The 19239-nt window shown below is 42.1% G+C and overlaps 1 protein-coding gene across 16 annotated transcripts in view; it reads right to left on the reverse strand.

The window, feature by feature from the left end:
- The window catches only part of fbrsl1 (fibrosin-like 1), a 323291-nt gene that overhangs the window by 76826 nt on the left and 227226 nt on the right, over nucleotides 1–19239 (reverse strand). The gene's annotated exons all lie outside the window — the stretch shown is intronic.

The raw sequence follows: 19239 nt of genomic DNA on the forward strand, positions 1-19239 counted from the left end.
TCATATACCCATGTCCAGAGGTGCAATGGCAGTTGATGAACTCCTAGATAGATGGGTAGGTTACTGAGGAGGAAGTGGATATATTCTCCTATATATAACAATGGCTTCTTTGGCTGAAGGGTGAGTATACTGTAAACAGCCAGCATACCTGTGTACACCCTCCACTACACCACTTCTCATATCAAATTAACCTTAATGGCAACAGACTAGCTAACATTTTCAGTTGAGTTTAGTTTCCAATCTTCCTGATAAATATGAAAAAAATGTCAGGCTAAATGCTTTTAACTGACCACCTGGATTGAGGAAATGCACGGACAATCAGTCGTACTGCTTTGGTTCTTTCATTGTGCATCCACGTCCTCCACGTTGTTTTACTGCACAACCTGTTGGTGAGTCAAAACAGTCTCTGATGACATTAAAACACTGTGTGACGCTCTGCTCTCCTGCGCATCTCTGTAGCCTTTTCACACAACATTAACATCATTACGCCTCACGGCCACAAAAGCTGCCTGCACCAGGGACCAACATGCTGGGAGTCAAACTGGGGCCATTGGGAGGAGGGGTTGGGGCTCCGCAACATTTATGATTTTCATCAGACGTAGCTTTGCCATCACCGCTGCCCTGACTCTATCAGCAGATTTTATTGTCTGCTGGGGTAAATGGAGACAGCATTAACCCCTGTGGTGGACCCATATACCCTTAACAGTGAAGCCAACAGTCCCTGGAATAGCAAACATTTACAACACGTACCATAACCAACTAGAATTAAGGAGGAACAGGCAGAGTTCGGCTACTGAAGTTAGCTGACCTTATAAAATGTGTGGCTGCTTAGCTGCTCTGCTGCACGTTGGGCAGGCTGTTGATGTCTGAACGGTGACATGATTTAAGGCTAAATTAGTATTCATCACACCAGTCACAAGCCATTAATCTAATATCCCCAACATGAAATGATATGCAAATTGTTGCCCATTGTAATGCTGTACCATGCGTCAGTGCTTCAAAATGGCCACTGCTGCATCTGCATTACAAGTTCTGCACAATGAAAAAATATATGTGCCCTGCCCTGCCTCTGTATAAAAACAAAGCTGATCTCAAAACTGTCTGTATTATGTTCAACATAAATTGCCAAACTGTATATTATAGCTGTGCAGAAGCATTTGGCAACTGTTTACATGTATAGATGGAATGCCAGTTTTAGGTTATACTGTGTATGATGGTCAGATACTGCAGACATGAATGATGTCTCTGTAATGCTTTCTATGTTCCTCACAAATGGAGAACAATGGTTATGCTCAGCTTAAATTCAGTTGGTTACAATGAAGTGCAGAGGTGGCAAGTCTGTGAATGTTTTCATGATTTTTTTTGTGTGTGAAAATTTGTCCCTTTTAAAATCCACTGTAACCATGCTGAGCAAAGACATCATTCAAACCCCCACCAACTACACTTGCCCATATTTTTAGTGTTTGCCACAATTTGAAGGAGTAATGCAGTCACAAAGTTGCTACTTCAGGCTCACTGAGCCTTTCCAGTAAGGCTAAAGGGCTACTGTCAGACTAGAAAGTTAGTTTTTCTTTAAACCCCTCACCTTCATTCAGCACATGTTCTTGCTCATATTTCTTTAATAAGTATAAATCAAAGCTTATTGCTTTTCTTGCTTAAAAAGATGTAACTAATGCCCAGTCTACTGTATGGATATTGCCATATTACATAGAGTACAGTATACTGTATGTTGATGATTAATGGCCATGTAGAGAAAAATGACTTCTGATAAGCAATTTTAGGCTTGGTTTATCCAAAAACTTTTGAAATATTGGCAGCTGGAAAGTGTGATTTGCGTGGCTGGTTTCCAAAATGTGCCTAATGTTTCTAAACTGGCTTAATGAGCAGCAACAGAACAATGGGACCATTTCAGATGAAACTGGACCACAATATGTCAATCATTCACACCTGCTCCACAGCCATGATACCTGTGCAAATTGGAGCACCTGGGTGCACAGAGCAGCCTCTCGCTAACTACTGTCACTGTCTGTCTCTCTCTCTTTGTCTCATTCAAATCAGTTTTGCTGGCACGACAGCACAGAAACCAATGTGCCAAAAGAGTAAAATATATCATCTTGTCAAATTATAGACATTATCAGATGAACAGCAATGATTAAATAAGTTGACACATTAGTATTATATGTGATTTTATAATGGTAACGCAATGTATAATCACAGAACTGAAATGTAAATCAGACAAAGTCGGATGTGTTCCATTTAATTTACAGTAACACGTAAGCAGGATAAAGACGGTGTTTGCGATGATGTGATCATAACACTGGCAACAACTGCAGTTCCAGACACTGCCTGCTCCACAGAGGTGTCCTGATACTCACCTTGTATGTTTGTAAATCTACCAGCAAAGTCTTACTGTTTGGCAGTATTAGCTAATTACCAGCCCCTTACACACTGTCAGTGCTTGGTACTTCACCAGGATTGAAACTAGTACTGTGTGATACTACACACTCCTTTTCCTCAACTTGCTTATGTAGTTGCTAGACTGTAACTGTGTGTTTAGATTGCCTGGACTGTTATGTCTTGTCAGAATCATTTTGTAAATATTTTTCCAATAATTCTGGCGCATATTTCCCTACTATAAGTTGGTATTTGTTGCGCTCACATATTGTGAGCCTTTTGATAGCCTCACTGCTGACTGAATGCTTATATATTTTTTAATTTTTCCTCCAAACAGTAGGTCATATATGCATATTCTGGATTGAGCATGACAAAAAAAACTCACTTCAGCCTCGTACAAGCTAAACACCAAAGGAAGAATCCCACATTTGCTCAAGTGGAGATGTTTCTATTGCTGTTCTTCTTTGTGACTCCATATTCTCACTATGTTCACTAAGCTTAGTAATTCTTGTGTGTTTTTATTGACATGCATATTGATTTGACTATACACAGAGCATTGATGTGCTTAAGATGAGTGCATAAAGCCTGCGGGTGAAATCATAAAACAATGCATGGTCTTCAGAGGTTATTGTTAAAGTCAATATTGACCTAAATAATGATTAGGTATAGACAGTGTGATGCTGTTGTTGAATAATATTTAGGTATCTGGGTCTATGCTTCTCATTTCCACATGGACGCGTCCAGTTTTACCAAGATGTAAATCTGGCTAAACAAACAATATACCTAGACAATGTTTTTTTCACATCTCACCATAGTAAAAGGACACCAGAGGACAATTGTTTCTGGCGGTGTGCCCAGCTTTGAGGCTGAGGCCAGGGTCTGAGCTGTGTCAGGGAATATGCCTGGTGACAGATGCTCGGGAGACGCAGGCCACAGCGGAGGTCCAGGGAGAGCAATTAGCACAAACGAAGCGGCTATGTCGTTAGCTGGTCTTTATTAGCCTCAGTGATCAGTTCAGAGGCCATTAGTCTCCTGTGATCAGACACTTCCCTGGTTGGCTCGGCCCATTACTGCCGTTTGTTATTGGGCGTGTACGCTGTTTCAAGGTGGTGGGACCCATGTATTGCTTTCCGGTCATTGAGATTACAACTCAGCTAGTTAGTGATGCTCATCTTTGGTATTACAGTATGGATGGGATGCAGTTTGGTGATTAAATGGCGAAGAGCAAAACAATATTGGGTGACATTCAAGAACTGAGAGCAAATTATCTTAGTAGTTACTGTTATTTGATGTTTTTGGCATGTAAAAGATAAAGACATGGCATATTTTTTTAACATAATTACTATTATTTTTTCAAATACTATAGTTTTATCACTTCTAACCGATTTATCATCATTATCCTGTGTTTCGATGGATAATTTTAGAACATGCTTTAAATTCTAACCTTTCCAACCTGACAGGAATACAATTTTGGGACGAACACAAAAGAATTAACTGAAAGATTGCGTGAAAATTTGTCAGTTGTTAGTCATTTGGCCGTCTAGCATTAAAAATCAAATTGTTTTTTAAGCCAGTCATCCAAAAAAGGCCAAGAGTAATGTCTGTGTGTCTATAGAGATCAATGGCTTTGCTGCACGAGGGTCCGATTCAGTGTGTTCTCTCTGAATTATCTACTGGATTAACTGACTCACTCTGCAGGCTCTGACCTGTACAAATGTTATAATCAGGCAGACTGTTCTAAATAGAAAATAGGTAATGTTGAGGTCACAGTAGTCATAATGTGAATGACTAATATAGTAACCAGCAGTCTGCCCTCTGCTCATCTGGTTCTGCTTTCTGTTTTTCATTTAACATCTATTTAAAGCGCCTTGCCTACTCAAACGTCCCTAACGTGGTGGGAATCGTAGTACAGAATTCCTCGCTCTGTACCTCATGTGATATCACTGGCTCGTAGGGGGCTCCGGGACATCTTCTTGTACACCTCTCTTCTCTGTCCTGTGTTGCATGCTGGGAAAGAGCCACCCTGCGTGTTGTTCCTCTCCTTTACCCGGGCCCTGAGAGACTTCCCTGCTAATGTTCCCCTCCTGTTTTACAGCACTACTTCCTGGAACAGCCCCCCTACTAGTCATCAGATGCTACATTAAGGGAGCACTCTGAAGTCTTCCTCCACCACTAAGGGCCCCTGATAAATAACTTATGGGGGAGAGGATTCAAAACATCTCTCCTATTACTAGCCTCGATTCATTTTTTACAGTCCCTCGAGCCTCCCATCTGTCCTGCACTTCAAACGCATCTGAATGCTCTGAGATACTTTCCCTATTCTATCCTATGGGATCAACGTGAAGGTAGAGATGGAGGGGAGGTAGGGATGGGAGGGGGGGAGGGGGGTGGAAAAAAAAGGAATATGACAGAGCCAGGAGCTTTGAGCAGCAGAATGTGCCGAAAGCATCTCTCCCATCACCTTCCTTTCTGACTATTCTCCACGGAGGGGAAGAAAGAAAGCATTTGAAGGAGAGGGAAAGGAGGGAGGAGGGAGGGAAAGATTTGTGGTTGAAGCGTCATTGTCCGGCTCAGAGCTGCCACTCTCTGTCAAATTATAACACGTCCAACAACTCAGCTTTTTCTCATTCGCAATTACAAATTAGTCCATTAGGCTGTCGGCTGCCTGTCCCTTCTCTTCTCTGTGCTGGAAGGGGATGTACGTATGTGTGTGTGTGTGTGTGTGTGTGTGTGTGTGTGTGTGTGTGTGTGTGCGTGTGTGTGCGTGTGTGTAGGCCCATAAGGGTGGGCAGATGGGAGGGGACCTTCCCTGGGCGGGAGATGGCAGTTTTAAGCCACATAACGAGACAAACAAGCAAACCAACAGTTGTAATTTGATGTGATGTCGACAGTAATTGTCTTTGATGCTGTGGGTAGGCGCGAGGGTGGAATGGGGGCGCGGCGGGTTGGCCTTGAAGTGCTAGTTATGGAATATAAATTGGGGCTGCCTGTATTCTGAAGGTGTGAAAAAAAATACAGGCGCTCATTTTTTTTTTTTCGCGAGGCCGTCAACGACAGCGTTTTTAGTCAACCGCCCTATCAGCTTAAATGGATTTTAAATTAGCAGTGAGAGCATGGCTAACAACATATCTCAGCTGAGGGGAGCCCACTCTGCGGAGAGAAAAGCATACATCTGACATGTATGGATTTTGATGGAGTCAAGATGGCTTTCACTGATCCATTTTATTGAGACCATTATTTTTTTTCTCCAGTTTTTGAATCTGGTCTATTCACATTTCAAGAAAATTCAATTTGAGCTCTAGATCAAAGACGTGCATGAGACCAATTTAGTATAAAGTAAATAACAGGGAGACACTTATTCAGAAGGTGGTGATCTGATTTAACTAACATCACTATGAATCACATGAAATTTAATCATTATGCCTTTTCTCCTAATGAACCTTCAAGATTTCTATCCAACGTGTGCATTTATAAAGCCGCAAGGTGGCACCTCTGAAAGGGAATTCATTACCGAACAAACCCTTGTCTTTCCACTTCTCTGGTGGGCCCAAAAGGACCTTTCTTATTAGAGTATATTCTGATTATATTATTCATGCAATTTGGGCTTTAACTTGGTAGTCAATTCACACTAAGTCATACTGTTCCTCCCTTCTAGACGCTATTGTAGCCAGTTACTAAATGTCAATGCCCAGATGACTATTTCTGCCTTGAATAGTACCCTCTGGATCTAGGTGGAAAGCACAACCACAGTGTCTTGAATTAATAAGGCCGGTCTCATTTTATCACTAGGAGAGAAAGCTAATGAAATCATGCAGGAATTAAGTTGTTTAAGGGCTAAACTCTGGTTCTTGGCGGACGATAATGAGCATGCTACACGGGAACCCCCCTCCAACCTCCTCAGTCTATGTTGAGCTACTAACATCGCTTTCATCCAGCTGGTCTTTAAAAAAAAAAAAAAAGAAAAGAAAAAAGAAAAAAAAAAGGACACAAGCAAGTCTTTCAAAGGACAAATACAGAGTGGGGGGTTTGGGGGGAGCCAGGGTGAACTTAACAAGCAGGGATCTTACAGATTTAAAGGTACTGCTAAAAATTTATGGAGGCATGTTTGGACGGGGGCCACGGTGAACAGCTTGGCCAGCTGAGCAACATCACAGCGGGACGCCTAATAAGCTCTGCGCAATTTTTCACCCCATATTTTATCAATAAAAAAGCAGTTTAAACAGCCTCCCCCCCCGAACCGCAGCCGCTGCACTGCCTGCCATCTGGAGCCCTCTTTCATTTTATAATCCAACTGTCATTAAAATGCTTCTTGGCAGTTTACAGCTCGTTCCCCCTGTGCAGATGTGGAAGCGATCTTCAGACGGGGCCCTCTGATCAAAGTGTTCACTGCTGTCAGACAGAACACTTACCACCCTCAGGCTACCTTCCAGTCCTATCCGGACTTAATGCCTCCCATTATTTATTTATTTCCACACTTCTCTATTTATCAGGTGCACTGCTCCCTGCAGAGCCAGGGTCAGCTCCAGAAGCTGGCAGCGGTTGCCTAGAGGTTACAGAGGCAGGCTTGGGACTGGGAGGTTGCAGGTTAGAAATGCTGTTAAGCAAAGCATAAAACCTCTCTGGATGAACTGGAGGAGTTCGCATTGGCTGAAAGTAGATGGTTAAAAGGATAGAATAACAAAAGAGCCAAGCCACTTAATCTGACCCTCCCCCACTGTGGTGGTTTTATTTTTGGTGGCTGGATGCAACTGGGCTGCAACAGATTTTAAGATCCAGTAAAAATAACACAGATTAAGATCAACTTTCAACTCAAAAGCAGTCATTTATATTCAATACCAGTTCCATTAGCTGAAGAAAAATATATTTTACTCAATCATACAAAGAAGTCACCTACAGTGTGTGATGAAATAGCACCACTTCCCATTAGGAATGAGAGCAGTTTGTCAACAAATGTGCTGAGACTGAAATTATGTCAACACAATGCACTGCTTCCCTGTCTGCAGGATTTCAGTCCTGCCTGTGATTTAATTGATTTTATTTCCTCCAGTAAAACACCCAAGGAGCACAAACACAATTATACTGTAGGACTGTATATGAGTAAAACATGGAACCTAGCAGGCCAAAAGTAACGACAACTTAAAAACTGCTGACATATATCATTTCTGTAAGTCACTAACGAGAGATAAATGTGAGCTTTGTAACCTAATAACATGAGTGTTTCTGGCAGCACACACAAAGGTGATGGCAGTAGGTCAACCCGTTGGCAGTGTCACTGTATCATATCACGCTGCCACATTCACTGTGTGCACACGCATGACTTGCAGGCTGCCCAGCGACCCGCGGCCTCCTCACTGATGTGGCACGGCACGCATGGCGTTAATGCTCCGACCGGGTGTTGATTGAGCTCCCCTAAAGCCAGTGACGCATGTTGCCTTTGTCTGGCAGCCGTCCCGGTGTAAGAACTGGGGCCATATTCCGCCTGTCAGTGCCATGTGTTCGCTCTCCTCAGAGCACAGCGGCTGATGCCACTCAACCACCACCCCCCTACCTCCCACCCCCTGGCATCTCTGTGGGCACCCCAGGCCTAGCAGGTCTGCACTAATGAAGTCAAATTAATTTAATGGATGCCCATGCCGCCTGTGTCTGTGGTGCTTGGCAGGGGGACAGTTTTAATGCTGGTCTCTGTCTGTGGCTCCAAACCTCATACATATCCAAGAGCTGCTGTACGTCTTCCGAGCATATCAGCTTCAGTTGTGCCAATGTGTCTTGCATGACTCAGAATTGATCTTCAGTGCCCATAAAAACTAAAGTGGCAGGGAGAGTTACGGTTAACTTTGGAGAGAGAGACCAGGTGTGTCCACTAATTAAAGCTCAGTGAAAAGGCGAAGGGAAAATAACTGGCAAATGAACATGAGTGACAGCCATCGTTAATACCTGCTTCCCGCTGCCCCTGAAGCCTAAAAATCCCCCTGTTAACTTTTATGGAGCACCCTTTGATACAATAATTTTTTTTTTTCCTGTAATCTTTCGAGCCCTGTACCTTCTCCCCTGGCTGGCGCAGATCAAAGCAGGCTGGTTTTGTGCATAAGGAACTGCAGAGGCTGGGGTTTCTGGCTTAATTGAAGGCAGCTGGCCCCTGTGTGTGTTTGGGCCTGATCTCAGCGTGCTCTCCGGGGTTCTCGGCTTTCCACATCACATACACATTCGCCCACGGAAAGTTCCCTCCAGAGCCCAAGTGACGTGAGGGCCTGCAGGGCTTGAGGTCTGGCAGTCGCCAGTCCATCCACAGGCATCCGAGTGTTTAGATTGATTTGGAGATGCTCAAGTGGTTAGCGAGAAGAAAGATGGAATATGTTTCTCTCAGTGGGTGGGAGAGAGGCTCAGACTCAGTGCTCACTTCCTTTACTGTCCATCATCACCATTATGAGGGCGGTGGATGATCCTTCCAATAAAGACGCGAGGCTGTGAAACTTGGCTTCGGCAGGAAATATTTGGAAAATGGAGACAGAATACAGAGCCTCAAGAAATAACAGTGACCAGTGACTTCATGATTAATGTGTGTTGATTTTCCTTATAAAATTTCTACAAAAAATATGACTAGCGTACTACTTAGCTGACTGGCCTCTTTGTCTGAGAAGGGAATTGAGGCTCTCTAAACATTCTTTTCACAGCCACAGTGGACCTAAGCTCCATTTACTGATGTATTCCTGGCCTAAGAGGAAGCGACGCTTCTTTAGGGAAACATTATCCCCAATGGCACTGATTCCTAATAACAACTGGGAATTCTATATTTATCCCTGATTGCATATGCCATTTGTTGTGGAGGAAAAGCAAGTCCTCTTGCATTAGGAAGTCTTGTGCAGACAAGCCAAGGCTGGGACAGACATGAGTCTTGGTGCGCCAGCTCGAAACGCACACAAAGTCTGTCTTGCATTTCCAGCCAAAAGAAATGTGTAAGTAATTACAGCCCAACCATGTTTATTGAATAAAAACCCACTTAGACATTATGTTTATGCACGATCAGAAACACTCAAATCTTACATCCACGTACACAAAAACATTTGTCTTTTTTCTCTTTCCACAGAACATCTGCACCCAATATGGAGTCAATTTTGCTTTTATTACTCATGTGGAAAAATGTATATAGTGCTTGGATTGTTATTCAAACACAGGCCACTTGAAAAACAATGAATGCTGTGCCATGCTGCTTTGGAGCACAGCGCACACACACTGAGCACAGGGTTAGTCAGTTTAGCTGCCTGTTTAACTTTGTGTCCCACGACTGCATGGAGATTACTCCCTGGGCTATGTGTTATGCTTTACTTGCTATTAAGTGGATGCGCATTAACTGCTGTAAGAGTCAAAACATATTATGCATAAAGTGACTTCAGGTTAATTAGGTTACGCCGGTTTTATGTTCAATATTATGTTTTGCAATCTAATTATTTGGAAAGGTAGATGACGTTATGCAACCAATAAAAGCTGCTGCCCTCTTAACATCACACGGTAATCCTATTTTATGGTAATGTTGGAAATATTGATAAATGCAGTTTTAAAGGAAGAAAATGTGAACTTTCATTTGGATTACTAAAAAACATTTGTTAACAGCATTGCCATCCAAAAATCCATTCTCCTAAAATAATTAAATGTTCCTGAATTTGTGAGGTTTTAGTCCTGTTTTTTTTTTTTTTTTTTTAGGTAAACTCTTATTTCAAGAGTCCTCTTTTGGTTACATTTGTTTTGAACAGCATACACAGGCCCTTTCTTTACTTTATAGTTTGCTACTATGTTTATGTTTGTACATTTCTAAGTTCCCTGTCAATAAATAACTTAATTTCACCAATTCCATCTGGTTTTATGTTGCTTCCCCTTCCCCTAGCAAGCTGGGTCGTAAGATAAACACTAAAAGGGTTATATAAAAGAGAGGTTGCCAGCGGCGGCCCTAACAGTGATGCTTTTTCACGGTACTAACAATGTTCTACAGATACATGCAGTATCAGTTAGCTGTAATGTGGCACCGCGGCTGGTGTAATACTTCACAACTTGTCTTGTTTGATATGGCATGCCATGCTTTCTCCATCACTGTATCATTGAACTGACGAGATCTCGAGCAGAAAATTGTGCAATCGGGCATTTCACCTGGCCGTCGCTGAAAACTCTCCTATTACAGGGCCAGGGCTCTCAGGTGGGAAAAACAGTATTTGAGGAAAACCACCTCTAAAAATGGATCTGGTTGAGGTGGAGGGAAAAACACATACCAAAACCTGGTGTTCATCGAGGCAACAATAAGTCCCTCAATAACAATGATCACAAGCTGTTGAACATGGCTGAGTGGTGACAGGATTTTCTCAAAGCGCTAGCAGAGCACTGGTGTTTCAAAGACAGAGGGTTGGTTGTGTGTTATGATTTTAACAGAACAAAGGGATGACTATTTGCTCTATTAACACTCTCTGCCAACACAAACAGCTTCGTTGAGAGCGGGCAGTAAGTGAAAGAAGATTACAGTCTTGATGCCATGTTATGTTTTCACACCTCCCCTGCTCCAAGTGGCTGGCGTGGTTTTGCTCGCCACAACCCTTCTATTTTCATCTGCAATGCCAACATCAGTGCTAACCTTTAAGAGAGAATGTGGACCAGGCTATTGGGTGCCACATCAATGACGCCACAGCCGTGTTGACTGTCCCTGCATTGCTGTATGACATGCATTGCTAGTGACAAGCCGTCTTTGCTGATGTCAGTCGCACAGTGTCTGCTGGCTGGCCCCGCAGAAGCTCCAAGTTTTTCTCTGTCATCACGCCTCTTCTTCCCAACATGCACTGGGGCTGGGTTTCACCGCTGAGCGTGCCCTTACACTCACTTCCCTCTAAGCTTGTACACAAGCACACATCAAATGCTACAAAGACTGAAGGCGTCCATCTTCACTTCAGAGACAAATCCAAATGTGCTCCCTGATCACCGCATACTTGTGTGCTAAATGCACAACAGATGTATCTCTTGACAAGCACGGAAAGAAAGAGAGAAAAAAAGAAAAAACATTAGCCCGCAGAGCACACATGATTTGGAGCTGACCAGAAATGAGAGCATGTTGCAAACAGCTCAATATAAATTAAACAGATAAATGTTTCCAGGTTCATTGTAATAGCTTGATGTGAGGAACATCATGAGATGTTTTTTTCTGGCCAATCTACAAAGCTAAAAGTCATGATCTAAAAAGTTGATTATGGCAGAACTCTAATCTAATCCTTAACCCTTAAACTTACCGGAGTCCATACTTAAAAACATTACAAGAATTAGGGGAAATAGTTAACCATAAAAGCTATGTGACGCATCTCATTTTTCTCCCTTTTATGTTTTGTTTTACTTTCAGGCTTCGTCACAAAGTGAAAACCGAAGTGAATAGAGGAAGGAACGCAGAAAGAGAAAAAGGAGAGAGAGAGCAAGGGAGGGAGAGAGAAAGACAAAAGCAAGAGGAGAAAAATGACATCTCCATATTAAGGCCTGTGTTGCCGGTGTCAGTTCTAATTTCACAGTGCCTGTGGGGAGCTGAATGCAACCAGTCAGCTCTGGTCTCATCTCGTTCCTCCTCCATTTTGAATCAGGGCCGGCGAATCCCAAGCTGGGGGGAAAGGAATATTACTGGCAAATTGGTTTTAGATTAAAGGAGGTGGCGAGGCATTCTGCTTTCTCAGCTCTTTCCCAGGTGCACTTAATCTAATTTCATTAAAGAGATGAGGACGGATGATCACTTGTGTCGAAACATTAAGCCGGTCCATTTTTTCCGTCCATAAAAAAACGTTAAGGTTGTCAGCGGCCTGGTGGGTGGCCTGTTTGTTATTGAATATGATGATTCTCGGAGACCAATCTGGATCTTGCAAAGCAGCAGGGGTTAGGGAGGGGGAGCGTACCTACATGAATATATATTACTATTGCCGTTTTCCTTTTCCAAGATGGCGACATAGAAGAAGAGGTAAAAACTGACAACGCTGGTAATGATAGATAGAGAGCAGGCAGTAAATACAAAAGAAGGAAATACCAGAGGAGGAGGAGATTTCAAGAAAAAAATAGAGTTGAGGGTGGTGGTGGTGGTGGTGGTGTTAACGGATATGTTTGAAATCCCCACAGCATGCTTGTTTTTCGTTGCAGGTGCACTGCTAACTTCACAGAGCGTACCCCCCCAATACATCAGCTGGGAGGATACCAGTAGCTGACGAGCCATTACTGATAAGCCGGTAGAGACGCTCTGACGCGGTGATATGGCATTCATTCTGCACACAGCAGGAAGATAAGGGGGTAGAGGAGGAATTAATGTGTCAATCAGAGCCTGTGTGCTGCCCTGGCAGATGAGTACACCGGAGCCATAAAAGAGCTCATAGACAGGATGTGGTAATGGTCCTTGGAGACTCCCCCGGAGACAGATACACTTTCTGCTGAGTGACTGCTCGGCAAATAGGACCAAATAGAATTAGCCGACCTGGGTGTCCTCCGCTGTGGCTATGGTGATGCAGCGGCGGAGGCGGTGGTGGTAACGCACCTGACATGGGGCCGCTGTGTTAAGGGGCTGGAGAGGATATAAGCATCTCATGCTAACGTTTCGCACACAGACAGACAGACAGCCACTGTATTATTTGCACAGGAGAAAGAATACAGAGGAAATTGGAGGAGCCAGCGAGGATGGAAAAGTGGGGCCTAATGGAGATAGGATGACACTTCAGGAGAGTGCATGAACAAACTGAGAAGGGATAAATCCCGCTCTATTTCTTTCTCTGCCTCTCCAATGAAGGAAAATGACCATCTTGACTTGGAGTGTCTCAGACATGTCAGAGGTTGACAGGATTGGGTGGTTGATAGATTACAGGTGGAGCAGGGAGGGGTGGGGAGAGAAAATCTACATTTACAGCATTTGAAACAGCACCTTGAATATCACCTGGTGTTAGGACAATGAATAAAAAATGTTTTTAAGTCTTGAGGAGTTCTTGTGAAGCCAAACAAAGCAACTGATTTCCACCGAATTGCATGACCTAAGATATGGCACGAGACTTTGTCCCAATGTCATCACTTGTTTTTACCCCTACCCCTACCTTACAGGTGCCACCTTGCCCCTTGGAACAGACTTAGAAGGGGTAGTGGTTGAAATCCTCCCCTATGAAATGGGACCCTGATATGCCAATACCCAGTCGCTGATGCTGGCGTTTACGTAAACAGACACAGTGAGTGTTGCAGGGTATTTTTCTTTCGTGGTCTATAGATAGCCTTGTGTGGATGTCAGAACACTTGTGATTTGTTTGCAAATTAAGTTTCAGGCTGTCAAACAATCAATCAAAGAAGTCATCAAAGAACAGGCCTCATATGGCATCAACGTTGGGGGAATGTATAGAAATATGTCAAGATGTAATGTTCGCTATCTAGCTAGTTAGCTACAGAGATATTGGCATACTAGCAAATTATTTTGTTATGCTTGTTTATTTACAAGAAAATATATTTTAGATTTTTTTTTGTTGCTTGTGCAGCCCTGACACTTTGCCCTACCCCTCGATCCCAATAAAATTCAAGACACCCTACCCCTAGACTTGACCATGCAAAACTGAGGGGTAGGGCTAAATGGCAGGGCCAAGGGGTGTATTCAGCCTTAAGTTTGTTACAGCATAAAACCAGTAATAAACCAAAAAAAAAAAAAGATAATTATTGAAGCATATCTAAAGTATATAATTATAAAGTTAATTCATTAATCTGACCCTAATGAGCATCCAAAATGAAGCAAATAAAAATGTCTAACTAAGTTACAAAAACACATCCCATTCACACTCAAATCAAACACTGTCCTCATGACGTCTTGTTATCACAGATGTCACCATTACACAATCACTACCATTCATCCAACACATTTTTTTTTGTGAAGCAATAAACAGCTAACACGTGCTCTGGGGCATGTAAGTACATTTTAATCAGTCACACAGAGACATTAAGTGGCTCAAAGTATTTGGATCAAGAATAAAGAACGAATGACGATCCCAGCTCAATAGCACGCCCTCAAACAGACTTGAATACACTTTGTCCCTGTATTGCCAAGCGATTTAATACCCAACATGTGGTTAGTTCCTTCATGAGCATCTGATTTAGCATGGCTATGCCTATTAACAGTAAAGATTGTTAACTCTCCCTAAGAAACTCTTAATTATGTGGCTTTTCCCCTCAGGGTGCACACATAAGAGATGCAATTCAAGGTGAAGGCTTTTATTTTTTAAAACTAACACTGAATACTTCTCATTGTCAAACAACATGTAATCTCGGACATCAGATGCCAGGCCTCCCAAGAAGAAATGCCAGTGATGAGAACACAATACCCAGATTCTGATCTTCAGTCTACATAAAGATCCCCCTCACAGCAGTTTGGCGCTGAACTAGAAGTGACCTGGCCAATCTCAGAAGCATTCACGTCTGACACGTTCTGGAAACACATCGCTGCATGCCATCTCAAGCATTGCTTTGATAAACGCGAGCTTCACAAGGTGCAGCAATCTAAACTGACTTTGCTGCAGCAGCAACTCGTCAGTTTTATTCAAATACAGTGTAACTGATTGCACCCTGGGGGCACACCTGGAAGCAATATTCTAATTAAGTTAATCTGTGAAATCCTGACAATGTGGGTGTTCAGGTGGCTGGTAATCTGATGTGAAAGGAGTCTTTGTTTTCATTGGAAAGATACGGGAGGAGCTGGCACCTGTTTCAGCAAAACGTTGCAGAAAATTATCGCTGTCGAGTTATCCTGAGTGCGGGCAATTACAAATGACAGTGTTTGTCTTTCTCCTCATGGAACCCAATTTTTTACACCATCAGGTTTTTTTTCCCTGCTTTTGGTGATGGGCCTGTCAAAGTATTTTTTTCCCAGTCTTCTTCTTTCCACGGCAATTTGCTACGGATGATTCGCAACTCTCATCAACTTGATTATGATAATATGTGTTTCTGAGGAAATGAAAAGGTCAGTACTGCTTTAGCCTTTATCCAGATGTTCTTTTCTTCTTGCACTCCTGGCAAATACATGTAACATCAACAGTGGTTCCATAACAGTGAAACCTGTTTTGGAATTATGCTGTCGTTCATTTACATTTCCTGTTGGCCACTAATGAAAGCTTTTCTTTGTTCACTTCCTCTGCTCATGGGAATGGAACATTACCATCATTAGAACAATGGAAAAACATCAATACTTTGGGCCTCTTACGGAGTTAATAAAAAGCTTTCACATCAGGTGTTCATGTTGCATGTGACTATGTGGATGGGTTTCTATGTTGGGCTCTTGTTTGTTGAGGTATATTATATAGTTACAGGAGTGGGAGAATGGGTTTTCGGAAGTCTGCTCTAATATTATAATCATTGTCCATGTATGTAAATTTAAGGGGCTCTTGAGTTCCCCCGTTGCCATTCCAACACATGCTAAGCTAATGTTAGCTAGCAGGAGGAATCTTTAGGGATATATTCCTTCTCTATGTTAGTTATGTTAAACATATCTCAAAAACACGTTTGAGATTGTTATCGACAAAGGATAGATTTACATTTTTTAAACTTAAAACAAAACATATATGTCCATATGTACGAGGAAAGAGTTTTGGGTGTTGTTATAGCTGTAATATTTCAATATTCTATTATATCAATAGTGCTGGAAAAAATGTGTGCCTCTTCTTTAAACACCAAGCCCACACCCATGTTAAAAAAGCCTTGAGAACAAACAGTAACATCCCAGGCTGTAAGATGACGCCAACACGGAAGTGCCAAAAACTGAAGTTCCTCGAATGGTAATCTGAGGCTGGCTCCAATCCCCATAGACCCCGTTCATTGATATAACTCACCTTTCACATTTGATCGAGGCTTACAGTTATGTATGATTGAGGGTGGGACTGCACTCAGTGAGAGATGGGTGCTGTCCGTTGACAAGTTGCTACCAAGATGACAGCGTTGGGTATGCAATGTAACCATGGCATAACCCCAGATTAACAGAGTACAGGTGTGGCTGTTGCTATTTTACGTGGGTTTTTAGTTCATGATAGTTAATTGTAACACTTTGGTTGTCTAAAATGTTATATTCAGTTTCTCAGGTACGTATATTTTGTTTTGATGGTTTTAAACCTGTTTTTTTCCTAGCAAAAATTAGCAATAGCATTATCACAGTTAGCCATAGCAGTAAATGCACCCTGATAACCAAGCCAGTAGCTAGCATTAGGGTTATCTCCACACTCAACCAAATATGTTCACTTCTAAACCCAATAATCCCAGACGGCAACAGCAAAATAGCCAAATTGAGGCTTCAAAACTGGAGTATACAAACCAGTGGGTGATGCCACTTTGGCTATGCTTGAGACCAGGAATTCGAAGTTTAGAAGAGAGAATAAAAACTATGAACTGAGACCAAAGTGTGAGGAGACATGAAAAAGCTAGTAACAAATCCAAGAGTGAGAATCAACAGTTTTGTGCATTAAAGCCAAGATAACTAATAAAGGACTGCAGTCTTAGTTACCACTTTGTTGCTATTGATTATATTTTTCATTTGTAGTGGCCTTCACACACACTCACAAACACACACATATATATACATTAGGCTATATATATATATATACATATATTAGGCACTACACATATTAGGCATAGTAGTATTTTTCTAACAGATTGCATACAATGTTAATTTTTATAACCCATAATTGCTGGCAAGCTAAAATACCATTTCATGCCATAGTGCCGACAAGTGTATGAGAAGAGAAAAGCCTGACCAGGCCAAGCTGCAGTCTGGCTCTTGACAGTGGACTGTGTGGTAATTGGTACAAAATTCAACAATCAGACGGCTGAAAGCTTGGCAGCAATGTCTAATAGTCCACTGTGTCTTGAACTGTATCCAAGTCCACCTAAACTGACTAACATAACTGGTGCCAAACGCCAAATACGGAGCTGCTTTCTGAACAGACAGGGGCTGACACCTAACCAACAACACAGCAACACCACTGAGTTTCTATAAAACCGCCTCAGCAATGCTTGTTTTTTCTCTTCTCATTTCTTTTAGCTAGTGTTGTTTAGTGTCGTAGTATCAAACTTTTATACATTAAATGTCAAAATCTGTGACACTATATGAAATTGTTACAAGTCTCAAGTAACTGGTAGAGCAGGAAGGAAAACAAAACCCTGAAAAGGAAACACTCTGAGAGCTTTCCTTCTATTTTACTTCCCTCTCTGCCCCCCCACAGTCATGCCAGGGAGCCGTATGGAGACTGACAGGCCCGCTACGTCTCTCTGTCGTGTCAACTAGCTAGCGCCCTCGGTTCCTTCTCGCTTCAATGAAGAGATAAAAGCCTATTGACTTGCCAGGCTACAGTTAATGCAAATTGGGCCTACTATCAATGTATTATTTATAGGGAGAGCTGCAGACATTTCCACAGAACTGGGAGCTAAGCTTACAGGAGATTAGGCATGCTATCTCATTCATTTACCAGGGAGTAATTGCTAAACTGTGGAGGAATTAGAATGCGTGAGATTCCCCAAAGGCGTTTCATCTTGTAACCAGGTGGCTGCTATCAGACAACCACTTCCGAGTCTGCGATAAACAAATACACAGAAGTGAAACTGATAGACTACATCTGTCAAATTGTCAAATGGTTGAAACTTGACAACATCACTGCTAAAATAATATGCTATTTTTAGCACAAGTTGCTGAAAATGCTCACTCCAGTTTTTGTTTTCCATGTATACAGTTGAGGTTCTTAAAGGAAAATGTTTCTTAAAGTCACTGTTTGTAAAACTAACTTTTAAAGACATCTTTATAAACCTCAAAGACTTATAATGTATTCACCCAAGAAAAAATGGAAACTGCACAAGGGAGCAGCTATCATTTCCGACTGCCATCTTAGGTTAAGGAACAGAGACGCCTTTGTTAAACAACCATCTCTGTTTCCAAAACTTGACCTCCTTGAATTTTTGAGAAAAACTGCAATGTATTTCTGTGACTGAAACATAATCATCATTGCACAACTCTTGATATTATGATGCATGTACTTCTTGTTTTGAGGTTGTTATATCATTCTGTTTCAAAGTACACAGGTTTTAGTGTCAAAATGCTACTTTCCCAAACTGTTTCAAAATGTTTTCCTAAGTGACCTGATGTAGGTTTCTGCATGATGACATTGCTTCATATAAACCCCCGACCCGCCGAATGTGCCTCTTTGTGACTGTGCCAAGCCTACTTTGAGAATTCTGTTACTGATCTTCCACGTTAGCTACCATGTGCAATGCATTAACAAGCTGCACACATTATTTATATCCAATCAGATGGAGCCCTTCTGCCCTAGAAGCCCGGATGTAAAAACTGAATAGTTCAATATTTGTTTATTTATCGTGACTCATCCTGTCATCACAATATCCAACAATGTTATTGCATATCACGTTTTCCTTATATCCTGCAGCCCTATTAAGCAGTGTACTGCTGAAGATGCCAGGTCACTTACGATCCAAAAGTCACACAATAACACAAACAAACTAACTGGTCAAGGCAGCAACAGATCAACCACTCCTGTGTTGTGAAAGGTAAAATTACTGTTTTTGTCAGGAGTCTAGTGGCTTAGAAGACAGCGATACAACGGCTTTTGTTCTCCGTTGGTTAGGGCTGTCTGACAGGAAGGTAAAACAGCAAAAATATTACACAGATTATGGCTAAATACCTCATATAACCACACTTCAAAAAATCTGTACTAATCCTTCCAGTTATTATTATCACTGATTGCCCCTCTATGCCATTGCTTTTTGATAATAGCTTAGTGAGTGTTTCCATCTGTAAAAATCAGTAAAAGAATGCAGATGGACCTCCCCTTTAAA

This window comes from Epinephelus lanceolatus, chromosome 9 (genome assembly GCF_041903045.1).
Source record: "Epinephelus lanceolatus isolate andai-2023 chromosome 9, ASM4190304v1, whole genome shotgun sequence".
Classification (NCBI taxonomy): Eukaryota; Metazoa; Chordata; class Actinopteri; order Perciformes; family Serranidae; genus Epinephelus; species Epinephelus lanceolatus.